This window comes from Macaca thibetana, chromosome 16 (assembly GCF_024542745.1).
Source record: "Macaca thibetana thibetana isolate TM-01 chromosome 16, ASM2454274v1, whole genome shotgun sequence".
NCBI lineage: Eukaryota > Metazoa > Chordata > Mammalia > Primates > Cercopithecidae > Macaca > Macaca thibetana.
In genome coordinates this window covers 40,572,810-40,598,728 of record NC_065593.1, presented here as the reverse complement: position 1 = coordinate 40,598,728, position 25,919 = coordinate 40,572,810, and the positions used below count along the sequence as shown (strand labels likewise).

The following is a 25,919-nucleotide window of genomic DNA, read 5'->3' as shown; positions in this document are numbered from 1 at the left end:
AACCTAAATAATTTCTGTGGTGTTTATTTTTTAAATTAATAAGCATGCACTCAGGATGTAGTTAAATAAAAATACTAGCAAAAGAAAAATATACACAAAATATACAGTACATTTTGGCATAAAACTAGATTATTTGTGGAAGTGAATAAATATTACTGATAGAACCAGGCACAGTGACTCATGCCTGTTATCTCAGTACTTTGGGAGGCTGAGGCAGGCAGATCACTTGAGCTCAGGAGTTCCAGACCAGCCTGGCCAATATGGTGAAACCCCGCCTCTACTAAAAATAGAAAAATTAGCCAGGCGTGGTGGTGCAGTGCTACTGGGGAGGCTGAGGCACGAGAATGGCTTAAACCTGGGAGGTGGAGGTTGCAGTGAGCTGAGATCATGCCACCGCACTCCAGCCTGGGCAACAGTGAGACACCATCTCAATAATAATAATAATAATAATAATAATAAATATTACTGATAGGACACACATTTTGAAAGAGGAAAAAACACACTGGTATTGAAGGCTATAAAAGACTGACTTTTTTTTAGGGCTGAATTATGCCATGGAAAAATCTATGTGTATGTACAAAATGCCTTTGTGTCAACATACTGCCGTGTCCATGGAGAGAGGCTGAGGCAGTGCAGCTCCAGCCCAAGGCACTGGGACGCAGGGATGGCAAAGACGTCGCTTCCTTAGCCTGGGCAACTGTCCGGGCTTTGCGCAAGAGGAAGCTGCAGCCCACCGGGCGCCCTCACCCTGACACTTTCAGCAGTAAACAAGATAAAAAACAATTCCTTAAAGATAAGCCTGAGCTCGTAGGTGTAAAAGTTGGTGTCCAAACCAGGGGCTGTAATGGCGTTTCTTGTACCCTAGAATATACGAAGACAAAAGGAGATTCTGATGGAGTTATAGGAGTCAGAGTATTCATGACAAGAAAGCACAGCTAACACTTTTAGGAACAGAAGTGGACTATGTTGAAGACAAATTATCCAATGAGTTGTGTTCAATAACCCAACATGAAAGGAACTTGCGACTGTGGAGTAAGTTAATATTTGACATCTCCAGACTCTTCTGGCCATAGGCTCCAGGAAAGCTAGTGGAAACCTTGGGGCTCACTGAGAAAATCATGTGACTGTCATGTGCTTAACTTGCAGCTGCCTTGTAAGGAAAATAAAGTGATGCATTTTGAAAATGAAGCCAGTAAGTTAGATTCCAGAATAAACGATATTTATATTCTCTGTAGGGGACGGAAAGTAAGACACTATCTTTCTCTTTGGATCATTTAACCCTCTTGCATCATTTGTTTTAGAACCAGTTTCTTCAAAGTTGCTTTCCTGGGCATCTGTTTATCCATTTCCTGAACCGTGTGCACTCATTAGATCTCTATTGAATGGCTTGAACATGCATCTCCTTCAGCATTTCTCCCATCCAGATTGGCGACTCCTAAAATCAGACGTCCTGACTGGTGGTAGTAACATAGTGGTACATTATTTTTCCACCCAAACTTAACATAGCCTTTTTACGTTTTTATCAAAAATTCACTGTCAGATGCCTTGTTGTGGACCCTTTAACAGCACCAGGAAAGGATTTTCTTCAACTGGAGTACAGATTACTGCTGAGTGATGGTATCAAAAGGTAAGAAAGACTTCATCTACCTGTTTTTTAATCTGTTTCGTTTACCACCCTGTATGTCTGCTCAGAGATGAGATCTCAAGCTGACTTTGATTCTTTTAGTTGAGGAGTCTCTTAAAAGCCATCTAGCCCACCTCCCTCAATTCTCTGTGTGAGGAAGCAAAACCCCAGGGAAGTCAAAGGGCTCCTGTCCACCCCCCCATGCCACAGGCGGAGGGCAGGGGCTTTACCCCCATCTCCCCTACCTTGTAGGTGACATACATGCTCTGCCCTCTGAGTCAATCAGTGAAGGCAAATGTTCTGACTTCTTTATCTGATCAACATTTTGATAGAATTTCTTTAAAATTTGATGGAGATCATATTATTTTTATTTTGAGTGGGAAGGATACTTTAAAACTCTTTTATGTGAATTATCATCTTGTTTCCTTAATCTTTGAAACAGTGGTTTGTAGAAGAGAAAATATTGTAGCAACCCAGAATTATGCTTTTGGAATGTGGTCCTAATTGCAAAGGAGAACATGAGGAGCTTTTCTTAAAATTCCTGGTATACAAATACTTCCTGTTTACTCAGTCCAGGTGCTAAAGTTCTTAAACAATATTTTAACCTAACATTTTTATCACCAACTTTTCTTTAAAAGTGTTCCTAGTTTCTGATTTTCCTGAGTTTGACATATTAAGTATTCTATGAGATGACATATATGCTTTTTTAGAAAGCTGATTCTCATGAATTCAAGTAGCTGAGTTTCTTTATGTTTCTTTTATTTACTAAAGTAGTTGGTGTAAAACGCACCAAAACTTAGAGTGGTAGTTTTATGTAAATGCTCATGAGTTTGTATCATTAATATAATTGTTGATCCACTTATAATTTGTGCAATACTGTATGTATGTAGAGACTGAGTTGTCAATTTAAAAAAACGTGGCCTCTGTGATCATTAAAAAATTAAAATGGGCCAGGCATGGTGGCTCACACCTGTAATTCCAGCACTTTGGTAGGCTGAGGCAGGTGGATCACCCGAGGTCGGGAGTTTGTAATCAGCCTGACCAACATGGAGAAACCCCGTCGCTACCAAAAATACAAAATTAGCTGGGCATGGTGTTGCCTGCCTGTAATCCCACCTAGAGGGGAGACAGAGGCAGGAGAATCGTTTGAACCTGGAAGGTGGAGGTTGCAGTAAGCCAAGATCATGCCATTGCACTCCAGCCTGGGCAACAAGAGTGAAACTGTCTCTAAATAAATAAATAAATAAATAAATAAATAAATAAATAAAATGTCTTTGTGTAGGTACACATCAAAACTTTCGATTTAAATAAAGATCAAGTTGAGTAAGATCCATCTAGGACCCAAGTAACATAATATGTGAATAATTTAAAGAGTTTCTATTATGCCCAAGAAGTTTAAGTTACAAATTTAATGTTTGTCAAGTACTATTGTCAGATCAAGACTTATATATTAGTAAAAGCTCAATAGAGAATAGTTGCGCAACATAATTACCTTGGCCTCATTTTTCTTTTCTTTTTTCAGCAGTTATGGAATAGCCACACTGTATCAAATAGTGTAGTAGTGCTGAGATATGGAGAAATCAATCCCTAACACCCGATTTCCTGATTCTGCTCTGGAACTTCTCGGGTTGCCTCCAGTGAATCAGCAACATCCGGCAATTCCTACTCATGGGCATCTTTGATTTGTCTCCCTGGCTGCTGTTTCGCTTTTCATAGAAAACAGCCAATGGCTCTGTAATTTCTTCAAGTACAATTCTTTTAGCCTCAGCTATGCAGCAGTTCGCTTTTTCCCCCTCTTTCTGGTACTCTAGTCATTTCTGTTCTTGCTTTCTATTCCTCAAAAGTTTTGCAACACAAGAGCTGTAGCAAGGCTTTATGTCATATCTAAGATAATTCCAAGTCTGTCTAGGAGAGCTGTGCAGGGGCAGTTTATGAATCTAAATTACATAATTAGTAGAAGAACTTTCTAATTTACTCAAATCTTATTGCCTATGATCTCTGTCTTTAGACTTGACTAGGTTTTCAACTAGTTCATACTAGCTTTGCTTTTTTTTTAAAATGAAAAGTACTATTGAGCGCTTACTAAATATTGGACATTCTGTAGTCTTATCTCATGTACTCCTTCCAGTTATGTGATGTACTCCTTCCCTAAGGGGATACTTAGGGAAAGTTAGCAGCATAAGAAGGAGGCAGAGCCAGATGGGTTGAGTTAGCAGCCCAGCTAGGCCACTCGCTAGCTTTGTCATGTTAGGCAATTATCTCATTCTCTAAGAGCTTCGGGTACAACTACTCACCTCATAAAGTTTAGTGCATAAATGAGTTAATATACATAAAATATTTATAAATACTTATATGTAAAATACTGTAGTGAGCAAATGAGTTAATATATGCAAAATACTTAGAATTGTGGCTGCATACAATCAGCACTGTATAAATATTAACTGTTAGTATTTTACTCATTTTACAAATGAGAAACAGACTCAGAGGGATCTATGCTGCTGAACTCCAAACAGCTCATAAGTAGCATCATGTCAATTAATAATTATATTATTGAATGGTTGAATATTTTTTGACACATATATTATTCCCGCCTTTGATGTCCTAAAATGTTTCGGTCAATAGCTCTACATCTAAATCTTCATGTATACTAATCCTCTCCCTTAGGATAAAATCCACAGAATAAAGTCCAAAAGTATACCAATGTTTAAGATTTTGGTGTGCATTGCCACAATATCTGTCACCTATCAGCAATACATGACGGTGTCCATCCACTTAAACTCTTACTAATATTGGGTAATATTCACTACTTATAGCAAATCCACAGACTTTCCATTTTAACATTATGTTTGTTAAGAGGGTAATTTTATTTTTTAAGGTGGTTCTTTTTTTGCTAATATTTAGCAAGAATTAAATAATGCCAAAGTCTCTGTTCACTTAGGAAGTGTTAGCCAGGCGCAGTGGCTCACACCTGTAATCCCAGCACTTTGAGAGGCTAAGGCAGTGGATCACTTGAGGTCAGGAGTTTGAGGCCAGCCTGGCCAACATTGTGAAACCCCATCTCCACAAAAAATACAAAAATTAGCTGGGCATGGTGATGCACACCTGTAATCCCAGCTACTTGGGAGGCTGAGGCAAGAGAATCACTTAAACCCAGGAGGCAGAGGTTGCAGCGAGCCAAGACTGTGCCATTGCACTCTAGCCTGGGCATCATGAGGGAAACTCCATCTCAGGGGGAAAAAAAAGGTGTAGATAAACATTCCCAACTATTGTCCCAGTTTTCTAGCACAATCTATATCACTTTTGAATACGTTTCCCATATCCAGCTTATTATGGTTAGAGAGACACTGAATTGACATCTACATGTCATCTGAGTATTTCCATTCATTCAACTCTCTCTGATAAGTGACATGGTTATAAGTCACTTGTCAAATTTGGTCTCTTTCTTCTTAATATTCTAGTTGGAAATGAAATTTAAGTTTTCTAGACACATCTGCAAGGCAAATATTACTGGAAGTTTTTATTTCTCCTAAAAAATATACTTTATTTCATTTCAGCAATAAATACAACTATTGTTTATCAGCCTCTGAAGATCTTATCTTCCTGTCTGAGGTTGCCGTGGAAGCTGGGGTGGTTGCCAGGAAGGAAACAATATGGAGAGGATTAAAAAAAATAGATGGATTTGGGGATTCTCTGCTGAATGGATGTTTGGAGACATTTGTGCTAAACAAATAAAGATATTTTAAGATAGAACAATAAATTTACGTGCCTACTATTCAGAAGTTCCTTAAATCTTAGTAACTAAAGACAAATATAAAATGGGCCAATTAAAGACCAGAGAGAGGAGCAAAGTCTATACACTTCATGACTGATATCAGTTTCTGAGTCAATACTTCTGGGTTACTGACTAAATACAAAAACAAAATTTCCATGAAGACAACTATGACTTTAACCTCTGCTGCATATAGAAACAGAATAAAGGTGTTCAATTATATTAGATTTACACCTGCACGTGTATGTTGAGAGAGACAGTATTGTGCTACTACATGTTTAATAATTAACTCTCTGACAAAAGAATGATCTAATTTATGACATCTGCCAATTTCTGTGGTGTAAATGCTCCCATAATGGCTGATTTCAACATGATACCACTGAATGTGAAAGTGGGAACAGGTGCATATGATCAACTTTCACAAGTCAGTGTGAGCCAGCTCTAGCATACCACCACAGAATCTTCAGAACAAGTGGCAATTTATTACATTGTCACAGAAATCCGTAATTGTATCTGCCTACATCACTACACACAATTAAACCTAATGTGTGCTGTCAAATGTAGAAAACTGCATAACAAGGATGGAGGAATAAACTTTCATACTTTCTCTGTCCCTCAGCATCTATAGTCAGTGCTACCATTTGATCTGCATCTAAGAAGTTTCTTCCTTGATCTATGGAAAACAAATGAAGACGACCTTCTTGTGGCTGAAGAAAATAAATTATTAACCCCTGGAGCCAGAGAAAATAAATAGGGAGGCTTTGTTCAAGCTAAAGAAAATAAATTAAACATAAAAGATGCTATTTCAGGGACAAAGATTTATCATTTTTAAAGCTGGTTGAGGGCTAGACTAATATTGCAAAGTTCCAGAGAGTAGCTCTACACTGCTTCCCTGAAAAACTCATTATAAACCAAGCTACAGTCATCTTCTGAATTGCAAAAGAGCCCTGGCAGTCGGCAGGTAGTTTGTCCTTCTGCCTATTCTTCAAGAAATCAGTAGCCTCCCTTCTTTATGGAAGATTATGCCCCTGTTCTGCTTCCTGCCTGAGATGCTTTGCATGTATGTCGTAAATTGTCCTCTTTCAGCTCAGAGACAACTTGTCAGAGGACATATTCAGAGCCATCTTTCCAGTTCACAGTCTCTTCTGTAAGGGTTGTGGGCATGTCAGATGATCCACTCACTTATCTACATATGACTTACCATTATTTCAGGGGCTGACTTGTGTGTCAAAGAGCGTAAGTGTAAATTATTATTTGATATGGCTATATTCTTTGTGGTGTCTATAAAAACAGTGAAATAATTGAGCCTGAGAGAAAGAATAGCGACACCCATGAATTTGAAAAAGGGTGCATTTTATTGTCTATTAAACATTCCTCATTTATTATCGGGTAATTAGTAACATCAGGACAAATGTCAACATTCAAATTTAGGAGCCAGAATTGGGAGAAATTGACAAAAGTGAAAAATAAGCTAATTAGCATTAAAAACAATACTAGCTCTTCCTTGACCTTGGAGTGTGATCTTGGCTGATATATCTTCATGTGTGGGATTTAGTTTTTACATCTTGTAAATTTATAGCTAAAATGTACAGAGAGCTTCCTATGTGTCAAGTTCTGTCCGACATTTGTGGCATGAATCACATGATTTAAATACACGAGGAGCTCATAAGCAGCATCTTAGTGAGCTGATGGTAGTTTACTGAGGTTATGAGTGTCACCGTGGGCATCCTACAGAGCACTGTTTTGCACCATATGATCTCCAGTATCCTTTTTTTCTTATTAACTGGATAAGTCTACAACTTCTAGAGTACTGAAGCTCAGTGTCTAGGGATAAGCCCAGGAATCTACCGTTCATCATTATCCACCCAGATGATTCTTTCACGTACTGATGTGTGAGAAACAGTTTTTGGAGAGTAATTCTATGCAGACCTTAGTGAATTTCAAAGGTCTAAACCCTCACCAGCACCACATTCTGGCCCACAGAAAAAGCTGGACTTTTCTATAATGTTTACATCACATTGCCTACACTGCATTGTCTACACCACATTGTCTACACTGCACTGTTTCAAAGGCAGCCTCTCCAAGACTGTTCTATGCCTACTGTCCAACATCTTTCCCATCTCCTAATACCTTGTGTTAGCCAAGATTTGTTTTTCCCCAAAAGGTTTTTAGTCAAGGACATCACAGGTATTGCCCCATAAAGGGAAAATGGTTGCCTGGATGGACGCTTGATGCATCTTTCATTCTTTGCTATCAGACTTCTGGCCTAAGGAGGTTGCCATGCAATAATAGCAAGAGGACTCAGATGAAAGCCAAAAACATGAGCTAAAAATCAAATTTCCTCCTTACAGTGAGACTTTTAGCAAGTTGGTAGATCTTTTGAGCCCAGTTTTCCTCAACTGAAAAATAAAGATAATGACATCTAGCTTGCAGGGTAGTTGTGAGAATTAAATATGACATTTTATGCTAAGGAACCTCAGTAATTGGAGGCACTCAGTGAAAATTGTTGAATCTCTTCCTTGACTTTAATTGTTCAGGGCACACATCATTCAAATCATGGGAACTATAAATGCCAATGGGTACATTGGGAGAATGGCAGATTTGCAAATTTTATGGGAGTTATAAAGCAAAATGTGATCAGGACCACAGAGGCTGATATTTTTATTTGTGATAAAAAAATGTTCTGTGTTCTCAAGGAGTTTGAATCTGAGTACATGCAAAGATATGCACATGATTTACTTCCTAATGACAAAGATTCCTCATATGTGGGCCTGTTGTGCTTGCTGTTCTTTATACATTGACTTCATTAGTTAAAAAAAATCTTAAATTTCTGAATCTTTACTAATACTGAGTTTAATCATATGTGCATAATCAATTTGTATATAAGATGCCACATTAAATAAAAAAGAAAGATGCCACATAAAATACATGTAACAATACAAATACGTTTTGACATTTGCTCCCAAACTGAAAAGTATTTGTAACTAAAATAATCAAATCTTTTGATTTCCAGTTTCTTTTCTGAATAATGGCTTATTCCCAAAGAGTGAAGGGAGTACCTGCATAATGATGGGTACTAGGTTAGTTACTAGAGCAATTGTTCCCATCTTTGCACATCAGAATAAATTGGGTGGTATTTCATAAATAAAATTAAATTTAAAGTATAATATACACTCAATTAATACAGTATGATTGAATATGTGTTCAAATATATGTTGAATATATGTATATATGTCACAGTTCTGTAAAGTATTATAAATTATAATATATTTAATATGTATTATAATAAACATACATATAATTATAATACATAATAATTTTAAAATAATTTTATATGTCATTATAATTATAATTTATATATTAAAAGTATGATAATTTATATTTATGTATCATAATTTATATTAATTATATTTATAATTTATAAACTATAAATATACATAATATAATATTTATAAGCCATACATATATCATTTTAAAATTATAAGTATAAATTTAAATTTATATTTATAAATATAAATTATAATTATAAATATTTTAATAATTTTATATAAATTATACAGATATAATTGAATATAAATATAATTAAATATAAAGATAGACTATAATTTAAAATAAACATGAATCTGATTCTCTGAGATATGACTCCACCTTAGAATCAGATTTGGCCCCACCTCAGAGACTCAGGTTCCATTTGTCTGGAGTAAGAACAAGATGCTGGTTTATTCTAAATACTCTCTGATGTGCAGTCAGGGTTCTGAACCACTACCTTAGATATACAAGGAGAAATAAGATTCAATCACTGTCTTCAAGGAGCTGACCATCTAAATTCTTAACTCGAGCTGCCATAACAAAGTATCATAGACTGGGTGACTTAACAGAAATTGATTTGTCACAGTTCTGGAGGCTAAAAGTCCAAGATCAAGGTGCTGGCAAGGTAAGCTTTATCTTGAGGCCTCTTCTTTTGGTTTGCAGGTGGACCACCATGTCACTGTGTGCACACATGTCCTCTTCTTTGTGTATACATGTGGGGACAGAGAGAATAAGCTCTCAGGTCTCTTGCAAGGGCACTAATCCCATCATGAATGTTCTACTCTCATGACCTCTTGTAACCCTTATTACCTCCAAAAGGCCTTATATTCAAACACCATCACATTCAGGGTTAGAGTCCCAATTTAAATTTTGGGAGAGACACAAACATTCGGTCTATCATGGGATAAGCAGGTACATAGATGTATCACTACATTATGTAGTGTCTTGCTGTAACAGAATGAGCACACATCACATGCAGCTATATGAATTGCCATTACCAGGTGACTCTTTTTCATTACATAGATATCTTGAACCATTAAACCAGCTGAAGACTTAAAGAAGTATATTACGCTGCAGTGTGTCCTCATGAAGAGAAAGGATCTACATTTTGAGGAACACGTCCAACCGGTTCCTTGAGTAGTAAACATGGCCTGACAGGGCTGAAGTTCTCTGGATTCACTCAGCGGCTCAGGAAGAAATGAAAATTCAAAGAGGTAATCTTAACTATTTTTGACTGAGTGAGCCAGCCCCTCTCTGACAGAAGATGATGAGAGATATCAGATCCTCCTTGCAGACAGTTTCTTCTCGAAGACATGTTGCAAACTATATCAGGGGTGGCTGTTGTCTGAATTCTAAGTTATCAGAAGAAAAGGGTTTACAAAAAAATGTTCTGGAAAACTTTGGAAAGTTTAATTGAAACTGCCCACTTCAAAAACACACTTAATCAAACACAAAGGTGGCATCTATCAGCAAGAAAAGACTTTGAACCCAAATCTCAAATTATCAGTTTTCCTCCTACAAAATAGAAGTAGTGTTAGTGGAACACCCATGTTTCCATCTTTGAGTTTCTTGGTTGCTTAGTCTGGGAAGGTATCTTAGTGACCCCATGTCCCTCACTACATTTTCACCCTAGCTATAAATAAGTGAATAGGTGAATAGATTCTTACTCATTTCTATTTCCTTGATAAACAAATTATATATAACAACCTCATATATATATGTGTGCATGTATGTGTGTGTGTATATGTGTGTGATGTGTGTGTGTTTCGTTCTACCAGAATCAAAATATTGAATACTATATCTTACTACTTTCAAAAAATAATCTGTAAAAATTTTTAATCACCTCCATATATTATTGTCATTTATAAGAAGGTCACATTACTGAACAAACTCTTCTAACTGGAACATGGCCAGGAAGCAAATATAGGTACATGCAAATACACATTTACACACACACACGCACACACACACACAGAAACACTACGACCAATGTTCTAAAGCCTGTACATTCAAGTCCATGCAGTTTACTCTAGAGAATGCCAAGTTCATCATCCAGAACTCGATTACTCTTACTTTGTGTTCCCTAGCCAACGGGGACACAGATTAACAGGAATAGAGACTGCTGTGATGAGATAAATTGTCAATAGTAAGTGATGCTAGCAGTCTATGTGTGAGTAAATGATGAAGCAGAAGAATGCTCAAAATCAGATACCAAGTAAGATGAAAATTGCTGCAGTTGGGACCATTTTATCAAGAGGTTGTACATATATTTCGGAAGTCCCTGAGGGATTGTGTCTGTTAGTATACCATAAAGTATCCAATGACTATAATGTTGACTGTACATTTTTTGGAAAATAGAAATTATATTCAGTATTTTTATTCAGTAAGGTAAGGAGGTTGACTATACTTTGAATCATAATTATTTAAATTGAAAAAATTAATTTGAGTATCCAAAGAGTTAAGATTTCTTCAGACATCTGGAATCTTAAAGTAGGCAATTATTTTTAGAAACTAAGGTAAATAAGACATCCATATCTTGCTGATAATACAGGCAGTGTGCATCACTGTGTGTGCTTTTTGTTCTGCAGGCATATTTAATCCCTGGATTTGATGAAGAGAGTTGTATGATAGTTTGATTCTAACTCTGAAATATAATCTCTTTCTGATATCCTATAGCAGTTCTTAAAAACATGTGTGAGGAAATTCAACAAGATAGGAATACTGCTTTGATCAAAGCTATTTAAATTCTCTTGAAAAGATAAGTAGAGGTCATATTGCTAAATGGATATAACACTTATAGGTAGGTATTCCAATCCAGAGGCTTAAAAATTACGTAAATACAAGCAACTTCCTGAGGAAGTCCCTAGTTTATTCCTCTATCAGCTAAAACTGTAATCTTTTCTCTGCAAAAGGGTGAGCAACTCTTGAAAAAACTGGCCAGAGAAATCAGTTGTTAACAGTATAAATGAAGACTTTAATCATGCATAGTCAGAAACCATATTTGAGAATTATGTATTTCCATGTGACCTAATTTTAGGTGTCCTAAAAAGCTGCAGTTGTTATGCTATTATAAAAGCCTTACAGGGTTTTAAATCTTTCTGACTTAGCTAGAGATCAATAAAATTAATCAGACTTCTCCTATGCAATTAGGCATTGATAAAAGACTGTCACCCCTTCCACTTATTTTTTAGACATCATTAGAATTTCATATGGACACTTGCTTTCTACATACATCTTCAAATTAAAATTTTTCTACTAGTTATAAAGTTATATACATAGATGAGCTGATTATTATATTCGTACCAGACAGAATCAATAGCTTTTAATTTAGAAGTATAAGTTATGATAGTTCAGGTCATATGATACATACAATTTTAAATCCTAGGCTTTTTTTGCTACTGTTTGGGGATTTTTTGCTGAAAACATATTTTTCCCATGTTACAATAGGACTTCGGTTAACATCATTTTAAATGCCACAGTCTATTCTATCTGATATCCACTCACTGATATTTATGTTGTTTCCAAATGGACCACAAATTTCATAGCTCCTAGGAGAAATATACTGTTAAATGAGGTATCAATAAAGGCTTCTAAGTGATGTGGAGGCATTAGCTATCCAATCATCAATATGTACATATTTAGCATCTTTGATATGTCTCTTGATGAACTAGGAGTTATAAAGAATGACATAGTTCAGAAATAGGAGAAAGAGGTGTGAGTGGAAATGAGGGGGCCATAAGGTAGCACTAAGAAGGAGCACCTGAGTGGGTCCTGAGTTCTGAGACCTGGATTGTCATTCAGTGCCCTGTCGCTAAGGCTGGGAAAATTACCACAACTCTCTGAGCCCATTCTCTTCATTTTTAAATGAGACTTAAATGAAACCATCTACATAAACCTCTTAGCAAGGTCCCTGACCCAGAAAACACTCACTAATTTCCAGTATTATTTTTATATTCACTTGCTATGTGAATCTGGGCAAATACTGATGTCCATTGAGCTTAGGTCTCCTTAAAGCTCCCTTGGGGACTACCAGAAAAAAATGTGGGAGATGTTTAGGGAAGGAAGATAAGTGACACATCATACTTACCAGAAGAAAACACATGAATAAATCATTAACCTACTACACAGGAGAAAGAGAGCGAGTACCTAGATTGTAGAGGGAAGGAGTTGAGGAGAGTGACAGAAGAGGTGCATATTGAGTTTATTTTTGAAGGAGGAATATGAGGTCATTCGTTAGAGAAAAAGACTGAAAGAACATAACATTGCCAGAAGTCAATATGACCAGAACCTGGGTAACTATATGATGAGCGGCCAAATGCCAACCTGGAAAGGCCTCTTGGGTTGGAAAGACCCAATCTGTCATGCTGAGAGAGTCCTTAGTCTTGCCAGCAGAAATGCCTACATTAGACTTATGCAGCTAGTCTATCCCGTGCTCATGAGAGTAATCCCCAGATGAGTACTATGCAGCTACTAAACACTTTAACCGCTTGATTCCAAGAGCCTAGAATCAAGCCCTTTAACTTTCCCATTCCTCTTTTGAGTTAGAAAAGAAGTTGTACCTGCTAAAGATTTATCACAGGGCTTTAGGAGAAGCTACATGCTGTTGTTTCTCTAAATCCTACGAATTCCAGTTAAATATAATTTTATTGCATTAATAACACTGAGGAAAAAAATTAATTTGGAAAATATACCTTCTGCTTAATTAGAGTAATAGTTTCACCTTATCTTATGGTTCTGCATCATCAGTATCACATGATGCAAGAAAAATGATTTAGGTACAGTCTCCTAAGTTTAAAACTGCTACCCAGGTGCTGAAGCAGGTAGACCGCAATTAATACAGCCAGTGCCTTCATTCATCTATCCACGTGTTCACTTTTAAACATTTATTGAACAACCAATAGAGAATGCAGAAGACGCAAACATCTGTGAGATAGGGGAGCTATGCCATCGAGGAGGTTATAATTTACATTATTATGAATATTAATGATATTATTTACTGAGCTCTTGTGATATGCTAGACACTACTATATATTTACACATTTAGTAATCTCAACAATCTTATTGAACAGGCATTCAATAGGCATTATTATCTTTATTTTACAAATGAAAAACCTAAGCTACAAAAAGATTGATTAACTTTCCCAGCATCACATAGCTCTTAAGTGGCAGAAAAGTGTAGGACTCAGATGTTCTGGGTCCAGAGTCCATGATCTTGCTGACTATTCTATGTAGGTAAGGGATGCAATTTATATGCACAAATAATTATTTAAGACAATGTAACTGTCAGAATACAGATAAATTATGAGGCCCAAGAAATTTTACCTGGGTAAGGTCATCTGGGAGGTTTCCAAATGGACAAGTTCACTGAGATGGAATTGGGGGAATATAATATTGACACTAACTCGGTGACTGTCATTGTGCTACATATATACATATACACATTGGTTAGCTTTTATAATCTCCTGATAACTCTGTGGAGCAAATTACTTTAATCTCTATTATGGAGGGGTAGGAAACTAAGGTTAGAAAGCCTAAATAACTTTCCCAAGCTTGTAAACTTGTGAGTATCTTAGGCAAGGGTTAAGTCAAGCAAATTGACTTCAGAGCAAGTCCTGATATACTGTACTACCTTGTTAGGAAAAAAGGAAGGAAGAAAATATTTTTGTTAAAGAGAAAGTATTTTTGGATAATTAGTAATTGCCACTTAATTTATCTTACTCGTGAATCTAACTTTTCAAATAATATGTTTGATTAGGTCAGAATTTAATTTGGTTAAAAATGTATTGAGGGGCTATTACATATAAGGATCTCTGTTAGATGCTGCTGTTACAAATATGAATAGACCAGGTATGATCCCAACCTTTGGGAAGTAGAGGAGACAGGCACATAAGAGATGTGTACAAGGTTAGTAGTAAAATTGTGCACCAGATTTGAAGGTAGCTCAACAGTGATTTATAGATTTGCTCTATTGGGAGGCAGACTGAGAGTGCTGGATCTTGGAATTAAGAAGAGATTATCATGAAAAGGATAACTTGAAAAGTGTTTGAAAGGAAAAACAGGTGTTTTTTATGTGGTCAAGGGAAGAAGGGGTATTCTGGGAAGAGGAAACAATGCATCCAAAGGCATGTTATTATGAGCCAGCATGGGGCATTTGGTAGAAAACACAGAGTTCAGCAATCTCAGGTCACTGAATGAAGAGGTAGGGGAGTGGCAGGTGGTAAGATTAGAGAGGCAGTATTCAGGACATCTAGAAATCTCATTAAGGCTGTATTTAACCAAAACAAACATCTTACTCGGTTTTTAATAGTAGGATTTAACTAGATTAAATGATATTTTCCAGTCATATACATGTAATCTTGACATGAAAGACAACTATGCCATACCATATGTCACTTTTTGTAAGCATACATTCAGTAAATAGTAGACTGTCCCTTAAGTGACCTCTGTTTAACCAGCTCTCCCGATTAACTCTTGCCTTCCCTTCCCTTTGTAAGTTTTATTCACTGATGCTCACAACACATTGAATACTCATAGCTAGTAGGCAGTTCTGTACTGTGTTCATGCACTTTTGCATCTATTAGCTCAACTGGTAATATATTTGGCTGAGAGAAGCAGAAAACCTTAGAGAATTAATTTTTCTCATTTTACAAGAAGTCAGAATTATGCAGTTAGAGTTGAGTAACTCAATATGCCACGGCAAAGACATGAGATTGCATTGACCTCTTCCTCACACAATAAAAGGGCTGCTGAAACTCCAACTATTGTTTCCATGTCTTTCTCATTATAGAAGGAAAGAAGTAGGAGAAAAAAGGGTTCAAATATTGCCAATCACATTGTTGTGAGTTTGTTGTTGTTGTTGTTGTTAAATCAGAAAAACTATAGCTTCTACAAAAGCCTCTGAAAGAGTTTTTTCTTTAGATTTCATTGGCCAAAAGTGAATGAGTCTTTCTGCAGCCAACTTTAGCACCAAAAAAAGCTATGGAAATGGGGACCAAGATTGTAATTTAACTTAGACTAGTAATTGCCCACAGTAAGGCTATACTGTTACTCCCAAACAATTTTGAGATTCTATTAGTGAGGAACAATATTAAATAAGGCAACCAATTACAAATGTCTCACCTACCAGATAAGATTTTGCTTTCCTAAGTTAATTGTTTATAAATAAATATATGTATATATGAAAGCTGTATTTGTAGTTGTGGTTACTATATGGAATTAAATTTATATAAATGAATAAACTATGATTATGAAAAGAAAGCTGTTTTATCTATTACAAATAAATTGTATGCCTTGTAATAGCTTAAAACAGCTGTAGTAGGCAGAACAATGCTCCCTTATAGATGTTCACACGCTGATCTCCAAAACCTATGAGTATATTTTGCTGCATGGCAACATGTAACAGAAGATTGAAGCTGTAATGAAAGTTGCTAATCAGTTGACTTTAAAAATGGGGATGTTATCCTGGTTATCTGGATAGGCCCAATATAATAACAAGCGTTCTTTAAAATGAAAGAGGCGAACCTTTGTGTCAGTCAGAGTGATGCAATATGAGAAAAACTCAACTGGCCGTTGCTGTCTTTGGTGAAAGAAGCCGGTCAGGAATTAAAGAATGCAGGATTCCTCTAGAGCTAGCAAAAAAAAAAAAAAAAAAATGCATTCTCCTCCAAGGCCTCTAAAAAGGAATACAGCCCTGCTGACACCTGGATTTTAGCCCATTGGGATCCATTTCAGATTTCTGGTCTCCAGAACTATAAGGTATAAATTTGTTTTGCTTTAAACTATGAGGTACGTAGTCATCTGCAACAGCAGCAATAGGGAACTAATAAAACACCATAAAAACTGTTGTTGAATTAATATAGGAAGGAAGCTGTAAAACATTTTGAAGGGAAATCATGGAAATCTAAAATAACTCTTTCTTCAAATTGCTTTGCATGTGTCTTTAAGTTTTTACTTACCTTTAAAGATTCCAAAACTGTAAACTGTGAAAGATGCGTAATTGACATGGTTTATGCAAGAAAGAAAATAAAGAACTCTGTTGGGTTTAACATACTTAAAGAGAAGCCCTTGACTCTATATCAAAGGACTTTCAAATAATATCCTTTTTGGTTAAAACAAAACAAGACACGTATCTGTAATTTTATAAGATTTTCTGCTTTCACTCACTTTTAGATTAACTATCATTTCATTCGTTCATTATTTATTCATCTAGTTATTCACCTAACAACAATGAGTTATTAGTTGTACTGTGCCAGCCAGTACAGGGTATACACAGAGCAACAAAGCATATTCTTTGTCTGGAGGACACAAGAAACCAATACTAGACATGTTTGAAAAAACATAGGGAAAACTCTAAGTTACATGAGAAACTTTACTTTCCAACAAGAAAAGAGAAATGCTATAGCATCCAATCCCTGCCATTCAATACTGAATGATGGGAACAATTTGTGTGTTAGGTTATTTATAACAATCACAGGAAATTGTAACAGCTGCTTTCTTTTCAAAAATACTACCTGTATTGTTTAAAATGCATGCTATCACACTTGAAACACGGCTATCACACACTAACGGCAAAGAAAATAAAACTGTTTTGTTGGGCTTAGCACTTTTCAAAGCTCTGGGAGTTTGTCATCAAAATAAAAAGCCATTGTTCAGGGAGAGGTGAGCAGAAAGAACATCAAGAGTCCTGGAGAAGATTATTCATCTGCAGTCCTATTTGGCAGGATGTCAAATCTATGCACTTGTCCGTGCCCTGAAATGCTGAAGTCACAACGTTTAGTCTGATCAATTTTGTCTTCTTGGATTCTCCTCACCAGCCAGGCTAATTTACCATGCTGGGCTTGCCTTCAGGCTCTGCTCATATTTTTAATGAGGATACTGCCTCCTTGCCTCTTACCTCCAAAGTATCTTCGCTATGCTTGAGTGGATTCAAGATCGCGTAGAAGTAATGGAATTAGGCTGTCAGCACAGCTCTGCTTAATATGTTTTTAGCCTGCCTTTGTTTGAGAGATTCATCTTTCTTAAATTCTCAGTGCTCTTCAGCACCACTGAACAGAATAACATTAGCGTGCACTTGTCATTATATCACTAGTTAGACATACCCTTCTTTCGCAGGAGAAAACTCAGAGCAATAGCACTCATTAGCTACTTACAATAAAGGCTTGACAAAAGCCAGGTTGGAGTGTGAAAACTCATTTACACCTGCTGGAAAGGGATCATTAGCCAACTGAGTGATTAGAGGAAGTGCAGGTCCACAACTGGAAAGGACAAGAGGATTCCAGAGTTCCAAATCTTGAAGATTTTAATGCCAATGGTGTCGAGCATTTAAGGATTCTGATCCCAGAATCAAAATTAGTTATATGACAAGACTGAAGTGACATAGTTCTGAATTACTTTAGGGATTTTTTTTTTTTTTTTCCACTCTAAGAAGGGCAAGGTCAAGAACATGCTGTTGATTAGAAAGTACCGAGGATAGTGATGAGCAATCCCTTCTTGTACTAGGCATGCTTTGCTTCAAGAGTCCTCAGTGGTGTGGGGAGATTGGTTTTTCTCTTCTCTATTCCCCTTCTCATGTGAGGAGGAGAGTTGGAAGATAATATGGTCACACTGGTTTTTGTTTGTTTTGTGTTGCATTTTGCTTTTGAAATGAAACTAAGAGATGCACAATTAAGTGCAGAGAAAATGCAACACACAAAATTACAGACTGAGTATCATGGAAACCCATGTAGTCCTACTCTCTATGTAGGCAGTTGCACAACCGGCACTGGAATTGAATCTGTATATTTCATTCAAATAAGGAGAATATTAACATACGAGGATTCATGCGATACCTGAATATTCTGTACAGGAGAAACTATGGAAGGGATAAACTAGTTGAATGACATCTTATTAGAAATACAACTTAAGCTACCTCTTCTGTGATATACAGCTGGTCTCTCTGCAAAAGGGGAAGTAACTTATGTTTATCAAAATCAAATCCATTGATATGCTAGAAACCACTCTTTTTTTTTTCTGAGTTGGAGTCTCGCTCAGTCGCCCAGGCTGTAGTGCAGTGATGCAATCTTAGCTCACTGCAAACTCTGCCTCCTGGGTTCATGCCATTCTTCTGCCCCAGCCTCCCAGGTAGCTGGGATTACAGGCGCCTGCCACCATGCCTGGCTAATTTTTTGTATTCTTAGTAGAGACGGGGTTTCACCTTGTTAGCCAAGATGGTCTCGATCTCCTGACCTCATGATCCGCCTGCTTCAGCCTCCCAAAGTGCTGGGATTACAGGTGTGAGCCACCGCTCCTGGCCCAGAAACCATTCTTTATTTTTGTTTTTAATTTATCTTTAAAACAGCTCTTGGGATAGGTGTTTTGAGCAACACTTTGGAGCTGTGGAACTGAAGCTCAGATCATTTAATTAACTTCTCCAAGAACACACAACTAGTATGGTGAGACACTATTATTTTGACTCCAAAAAAATGTTCTGTTTCAAATGATGATGAAAGTTGAGTGATTCTGTTAAATATGCTGTAAAGTGAAACTGAATGAGCTTTTGAGTATGTCCATGAGATGGTCGCTCAGTTTGCATATAGAATTCATTATATTAGTCTGTTCTCACGCTGCTAATAAAGACATATCTGAGACTGGGTAATTTATAAAGGGAAGAGGTTTAATTGATTCACAGTTCCACATGGCTGGGGAGGCCTCACAATCATGGACATTTCACCCCTTCAGGGTTTAGTTACCTTTTCTAAAAGTTAAAGGAATTTAACTAGGTGAATTATAATGTCTCTCATATTTTAAAATCCTTTTTAACCATAACTGTGACTCTTAGTGGAGGGATAGCCCATGGCTCCATTCCGAGTATGTCTGCATATGTCAATTGTGGTATATTAGAGATAATACCCTGGGTTTTTTTCTTCCTAAGCCTTGGGAATGACCAATATTTAAAATTTCAGGCCAATTGATTTGGGAAGTTTACATCATGAAAAGCTAATTGGGTTGTGTTTTTGACTGACAGAGGATGTCCTGCAATGTACATTGTGTATGTTGTGACAAATGCTCATTCTGTTCATGAAAAAACTGCCAAAGAAACTCAACTCCAACCTCTTCACAGCTGAGAAAGGGAGAAGAAAAGTTTTAGAATGGCAGTTCTCAAAGTGTGCTCCAGTCACGCCCAAGGGATGCTCCTGGAGATGCCCAAGACTCTTTCAAGGTTTCTGAAGCAAAAACCATTTTTGTAATTAAAAAAAAAAAAAAGGCATTATTTGTCTTTTTATTGGTCTTGTTTTCTCACAAGTGTACAGTGGAGCTTTCCAGAGGGTACAGGAGAGCAATGACATCATTCCTCCAACAGCTAAAGTGCTTGTGCTTTCTTGGGATTTAAAGATGCCTCAACTTTAGTTTTGTACACAGCAAAAATTGGTAAATATATTCCACATATAAAGAAAGTTATTTGAGGTTCTCAACAAATCTTAGGAGTGTAAAGGATTCCTAAGACCAAAAAGTTTAAGAGCTGCTGGTCTCGAGCATACAAAACTGTAGCTGGTATCTCAGTTGGTTAAGATTGCTCCAACAAAATACCATAAACTGGTTATAAACAGCAGATATTCATTTATCCCAGTTCAGGAAGCTGAAAGTTTCCAGATCAAGTCACCAGCATATTCAGTGTCTGGTAAGGGCTCACTCTGGTTCATAGACAGTGCTTTCCTACTGTGTCCTAATGCTGGGGAGAGAACAGGGGTCTTTTCTGGGCTGTCTTTGATAAGGACACTAATCCCATTCATGAGGGCTTCGTTCTCATGACCTAATGACCTCCCAAAACCTTCACCTTCTAATATTATCACCTTGGGGATTAAGATTGGAATATATAAATGTAGTGGGGGACAAAAACATTCAGACCATAGCAGCTGGGAATTAGTCTAAGATTTGTCCTCACAAGAATCCCCCAAAAGGCTGAAAAAACAACCAAAAAAAAGCTTGACACCACTGGGTACAGAAAGGTTGCTCCTAAAATGCAGACAGATGCAAGGTGCATGAGTGTTGTATTTCCACATCTATAAACTGGAATATTGAAATCCATCTCAGAAATATTATACCTTATTTTATTTGGAATCAATAAATTTGATTTTAAATATTTTGCCTTATGTCATTTAGAATTTTTTTAGAATCAGTTCTAAAAACTATTGAATACATGACATTCAATTATTTTATGTATTGCTAAGAAAGAAAGGAGTTACTAAAGTTATAATTAGTAACGTGATGCCTCATTGATTTTAAGAGGCATCATGTTTTCAGAAACTTGAGTTTTAAAATCAATGAGCTACAATACATAAAAACCTATAAACAGTAAGTCCTTTCCCTTTCTTTGAGACAAAGTCTCGCTCTGTCTCCCAGGCTAGAGTGCAGTGGTGAGATCTCAGCTCACTGCAACCTCCACCTCCCGAGTTCAAGCGATTCTTGTGCCTCAGCCTCCCAAGTAGCTAGGATTACAGGCGCTGCAGCTAATTTTTCTTTCTTTTTATATTTTTATTTTTTGTATTTTTTAGTAGAGATGGGGTTTCACCATGCTGGCCAGGCTGGTCTCAAACTCCTGACCTCAAGTGATCCACCCACCTCGGCCTCCCAAAGTGTTGGAATTACAGGCCTGAGCCACAGCACCCAGCCACCTTTCTTATATCAAAGGAGTAAAGAGGAAAGCCCTAAGGATATACTTAATGTAATTTTTAGAGTCTGAATTCTTTGCATCCAAACATGAACAGTGCTGTTTGTTTTTTGTTTTTTGGGTTTTTTTCCCAATCACTTCCTTTAACCATTCTCTGTCTAATTTTCCTTTCCTGTTCCACCATGACATCTCAGGCAGGTAGCTGAACTACCCAGTCATTTCCAATTAAAATATTTCACTGCATGGTATTCCATGGTGTATATGTACCATGTTTTCTTTATCCAGTCTATCATTGATGCACATTTGGGTTGATTCCATGTCTTTGCTATTGTGAATAGTGCTGCACTGAACATATGTGTGCATGTATCTTTTTAAGAGAATAATTTATATTCCTTTAGGTATATACTCAGTAATGGGATTGCTAGGCCAAATGGTATTTCTGGTTCTAAATCTTTGAGGAGTCACCACACTGTCTTCCACAATGGTTGAACTAATTTACATTCCCGCCAACAGTGTAAAAGTGTTCTTATTTCTGCACAACCTCATCAGGATCTGTTGTTTCCTGACTTTTTAGTAATTGCCATTCTGACTAGTGTGAGATGCTATGCAACCATACAACAGAATGAGATCATGTCCTTTGAAGGGACATGGATGAAGCTGGAAGCCATTATCCTCAGTGAACTAACACAGGAATAGAAAACCAAACCCCACAGGTTCTCACTTATAAGTGGGAGCTGAACAATGAGAACACATGGACATGCAGAAGGGAACACTTACTGGGGCCTGCTGGGGAAGGTCTGGGGTGGGAGCCAATTACGGAAAAGAGCTGATGTATGTTGGGCTTAATACCTAGGTGACAGGTTGATAGGTACAGCAAGTCACCATGGCACACATTTACCTATGTAACAAACCTGCACATCTTGCATATGTACCCTGGAACTTAAAAAACCTAAATAAAAAATAAAAAAGATAAAATTTAAAATTAAAAAAAACTAACATTTCACTGCTATCAAGTTTAAAACTTCAGTCTCCACTTTCAGGTTTGACCTGTGGTTCAAGGAACCCACAGTAGTCCCAGCTTCTCCAGGGTTGGAGCACAATGGGGGGAATAGAGGAAAAAAATCATAATTGTTTTCACCTAATCAACTTCACGATTACGATCTTGTGTTTGCTGTTTCTCTGTCTCAGACCCTCCTTGACCTAAGAGCTGTGGCTTTGACTCCATCTCTTTCACTCCACCTCAGCTTCTAGCACCACAGTTACTTCCAGCATCTTTTGTTGGTTGGAAGATTTGGGCCAACACCACTGCCTTCTTGGGTGGGCCCTCACCCACAGAGGTGAGGTCCTGCTACCTGACATTCATCTGCCCCTCAGAAATGCATGCATTCTTGCCATTCCTAGTAGGAGGCACAGGCTGCAATGCCAGTTTTCCCATTACAGGTCCCCCCAGTCTCTATAAATGCCTCTCTGTTAAGTTTGTCCCATTACTTGATTTTAAAGGAAGGATGACCTATGTAGCCACCCATGAGATCCCTACTCACAAATACCTCTGATTCTTGCTCTTCCCCTCTCTGTTATTTGACCTGAAGGCAGAAAGGTAAGAGAGCAAACTCAGCTGGCTTTTCATAAAGGTGAGGTGTATATATGGCCCTAGATTTGTGGCTCCTTCTTAGCTCTGTCCTTAGAATGGTGAGCACTCAATGCATCTTTCTCCCAAGTTTTGGATGCCTTTTACCATTAAAAGTAAATCGGTAAAGCCTCATTTAACATTTCTTCCATTAAACTGACTTAATAATACAGAAGAGCTAGCCCTGCCCTCTTTGTTGGCAGGTTTAGTAATACAACCTTCCCACTGATTCATCCATAACTCACCTCAAATCTAGGTTCATTGGAGTTGCTGAACAAGTGGCGGTACTAACCGCAATAGAAGGGCTCCCTGAGGAGCCTCTCAGAACCAGCGCCATCCCCAAGCCCTGCAAGCATCTGTTCCTTTCTCAGAAATCACAACAATCCACACTGATGGAAAGTGAGGGAGAGAAAATTTGACAGGTCTGTGTTTTTTTTGGTTGAATAATCATTGTTGTCCTAACTATTTAATTAGTGAAGAAAGGAAAAAACTCGCTTTCAGGATGAATGATGAAGAAAAACTACCTACCCTGAAAAAAAAAGCTTTTTTTTTTTTTTTTTTTTCCTTCTAGAGCCTTTGAGTTGTCATCACAGGCACCAACCTTACTTCATACATTTTGATAAGAGAACAGTTGAGAATTGAGGATTGAGAACAATTTAATTTATCAGCAAAATTTTTCGAAAGGAGTTTTGGCAAGGTGCTGGTTCTGAAAGCAATAACAGGTGCACTGCAGACAAAGAAGAAAGAAGACTGAGTGAACTTCATTTCAGTTCTGGAATATAAGTCTTCAGGTGAGAAGTGTATAGTTTTACTTGTCTTAAAGGGGACACACACAAATATATTGAACCAGCCTTGCAAGGAGAGACTCCAACACTCCTTTCACATAATTAATTTCCTCCCTAGAGCTCAAAAAAATTGTTAACTGAATCCAAATGTTACTAATACTGTTTTAATTTTTGTCCTGAACACATTTTTACTTGCCTCAGAGAAAGTATACATGGCACGTCATAGGACAGAAGAAAACCTTGCAATTCAGAGACTCTAATATTCTTTCTTTTTGCTTGAACTACAAATAAGCAATAACATCAACAAAATTTAAATTCTTATGTTAAAGCTCATAATAATATCTAGAATTTCTTTTAACTCTTCACAGTTTATAAAGTGCTTTCCTTGACAGGACCTCATTTAAATCTTACAGCAATCCTGTAAAATTTCCATTCACTATCTCAAATTTTACAGATTAAAAAGCAATCTTACACATTGGAAGGAAACTACTGAACATCATACAGCCAGTAAATGGCAAAGTTCCTGCTTGACACCAGGAATCATGAATCCATTTCTCCAAACCACATTTCTCTTCTTCATTAGCCAATTGAGCTGCCTGATATTCTTTCAACCTGTTCAACTTGGTTTGTAAGACCTAGAGCCCACTTAAGTCAGGGGACTCACCTCACTATCTCCTCAACAGTAGCCACCACAGTATAAGACATTAATTAAATCTGTGTTTGATAAAAGAATGTATATCTTATTTACTGAGAACACATTTCAAATGCCTTGTTAGGTGTTTTTATGTGTATAATTTCTCATAATCTTTAAAACACCTCTATATAAGGTGTCATCCTTGTTTTATAGGTGGGGAAACTCAGGCTCAGAAAGGTTAAAGAACTTTACCTATTACTTATCTAAACTGTATAAGGAAACTTGCAGGCTACGTTTATTTCTCTGTTTCTCCTGTTCTCCCTATACCTCTCCCCAAGTCTCTGAATCTGCATTATCCAATACAATAATCCATAACAATGTATGACTATTGAGCACTTGAAATACGACTAGTTCAAATTGAGATGTGCTACTAAGTACAAAATACACACCAGATTTCAGAAGCTTAAATATGAAAAAAGAATGTAAAATATATTATTAATATTTTATGTCAATCATATATATATTTATTTTACTTTAAGTTCTGAGATACATGTGCAGAACGCACAGGTTTATTACATAGGTATACATGTGTCATGGTGATTTGCTGCACCCATCAACCCATCATCTAGGTTTTAAGCCCTGCATGCACTAGGTATTTGTCCTAATGTTCTCCCTCCCTTTGCCCCCACTCCTTGACAGGCCACAGTGTGTGATGTCCCCCTCCCTGTGTCCATGTGTTCTCATTGTTCCACTCCCACTTATGAGTGAGAACATTCAATCATACATTAATATCATAATATTTTGGATAAATTGAGTTAAATATAATATACAGTCATGCGTTGTTTAATTATATTATGTTTTATCGCACTTTGTGGACATTGCATTTTTTACAAATTGAAGGTCTGTGGCAACCCTGCCTCAAGCTAGTCTGTCAGCACCATTCTTCTAACACATTCTTCTAACAGCATGTGTTCACTTCCTCTCCCTGTTGTCACATTCACATTTTGGAAATGTGATGCAGACTTACTTCACACTTCTTCTTTATTATCATATCTGTTATGGTGATCAGAGATCTTTGGTGTTAATACTGTCATTATTATGTGGCACCACGACCTGCACGCATATACAAAGGAAAACTTAGTTGATAAACAACGCGTGTGTTCTAATTTCTCCACTAACCAGCCATTAAGGAAAGAAGTCATCTCCACAACATAAAATGCAAAGTGAAGCAGAAAGTGCTGATGTAAAAGCTGCAGCAACTTATCCGGAAGATCTAGCTAAGATCATTAATGAAGGTAACTATACTAAATATTAGATTTTCCATGTAGAAAAAATAGCCTTCTATTGGAAGGAGATGCCATCTAAAACTTCCATAGCTAGAGGTAACTCAATGTCTGGCTTCAAAGCTTCAAAGTATGGACTGACGCACATGTTAGAAGCTGATGCAGCTAGTGAGTTTAAGTTGAGGCCAGTATTCATCTACCATTCTGAAAATGCTAGGACCCTTAAGAATTATGCTAAATCT

At 37.1% G+C, this 25,919-nt stretch overlaps 1 protein-coding gene and 1 pseudogene across 2 annotated transcripts in view; both read left to right on the top strand.

The window, feature by feature from the left end:
* The window catches only part of LOC126939425 (40S ribosomal protein S17-like), a 670,460-nt gene that overhangs the window by 111,244 nt on the left and 533,297 nt on the right, over positions 1-25,919 (top strand). The gene's annotated exons all lie outside the window — the stretch shown is intronic.
* Positions 550-23,394, top strand: LOC126938295 (uncharacterized; annotated as a pseudogene).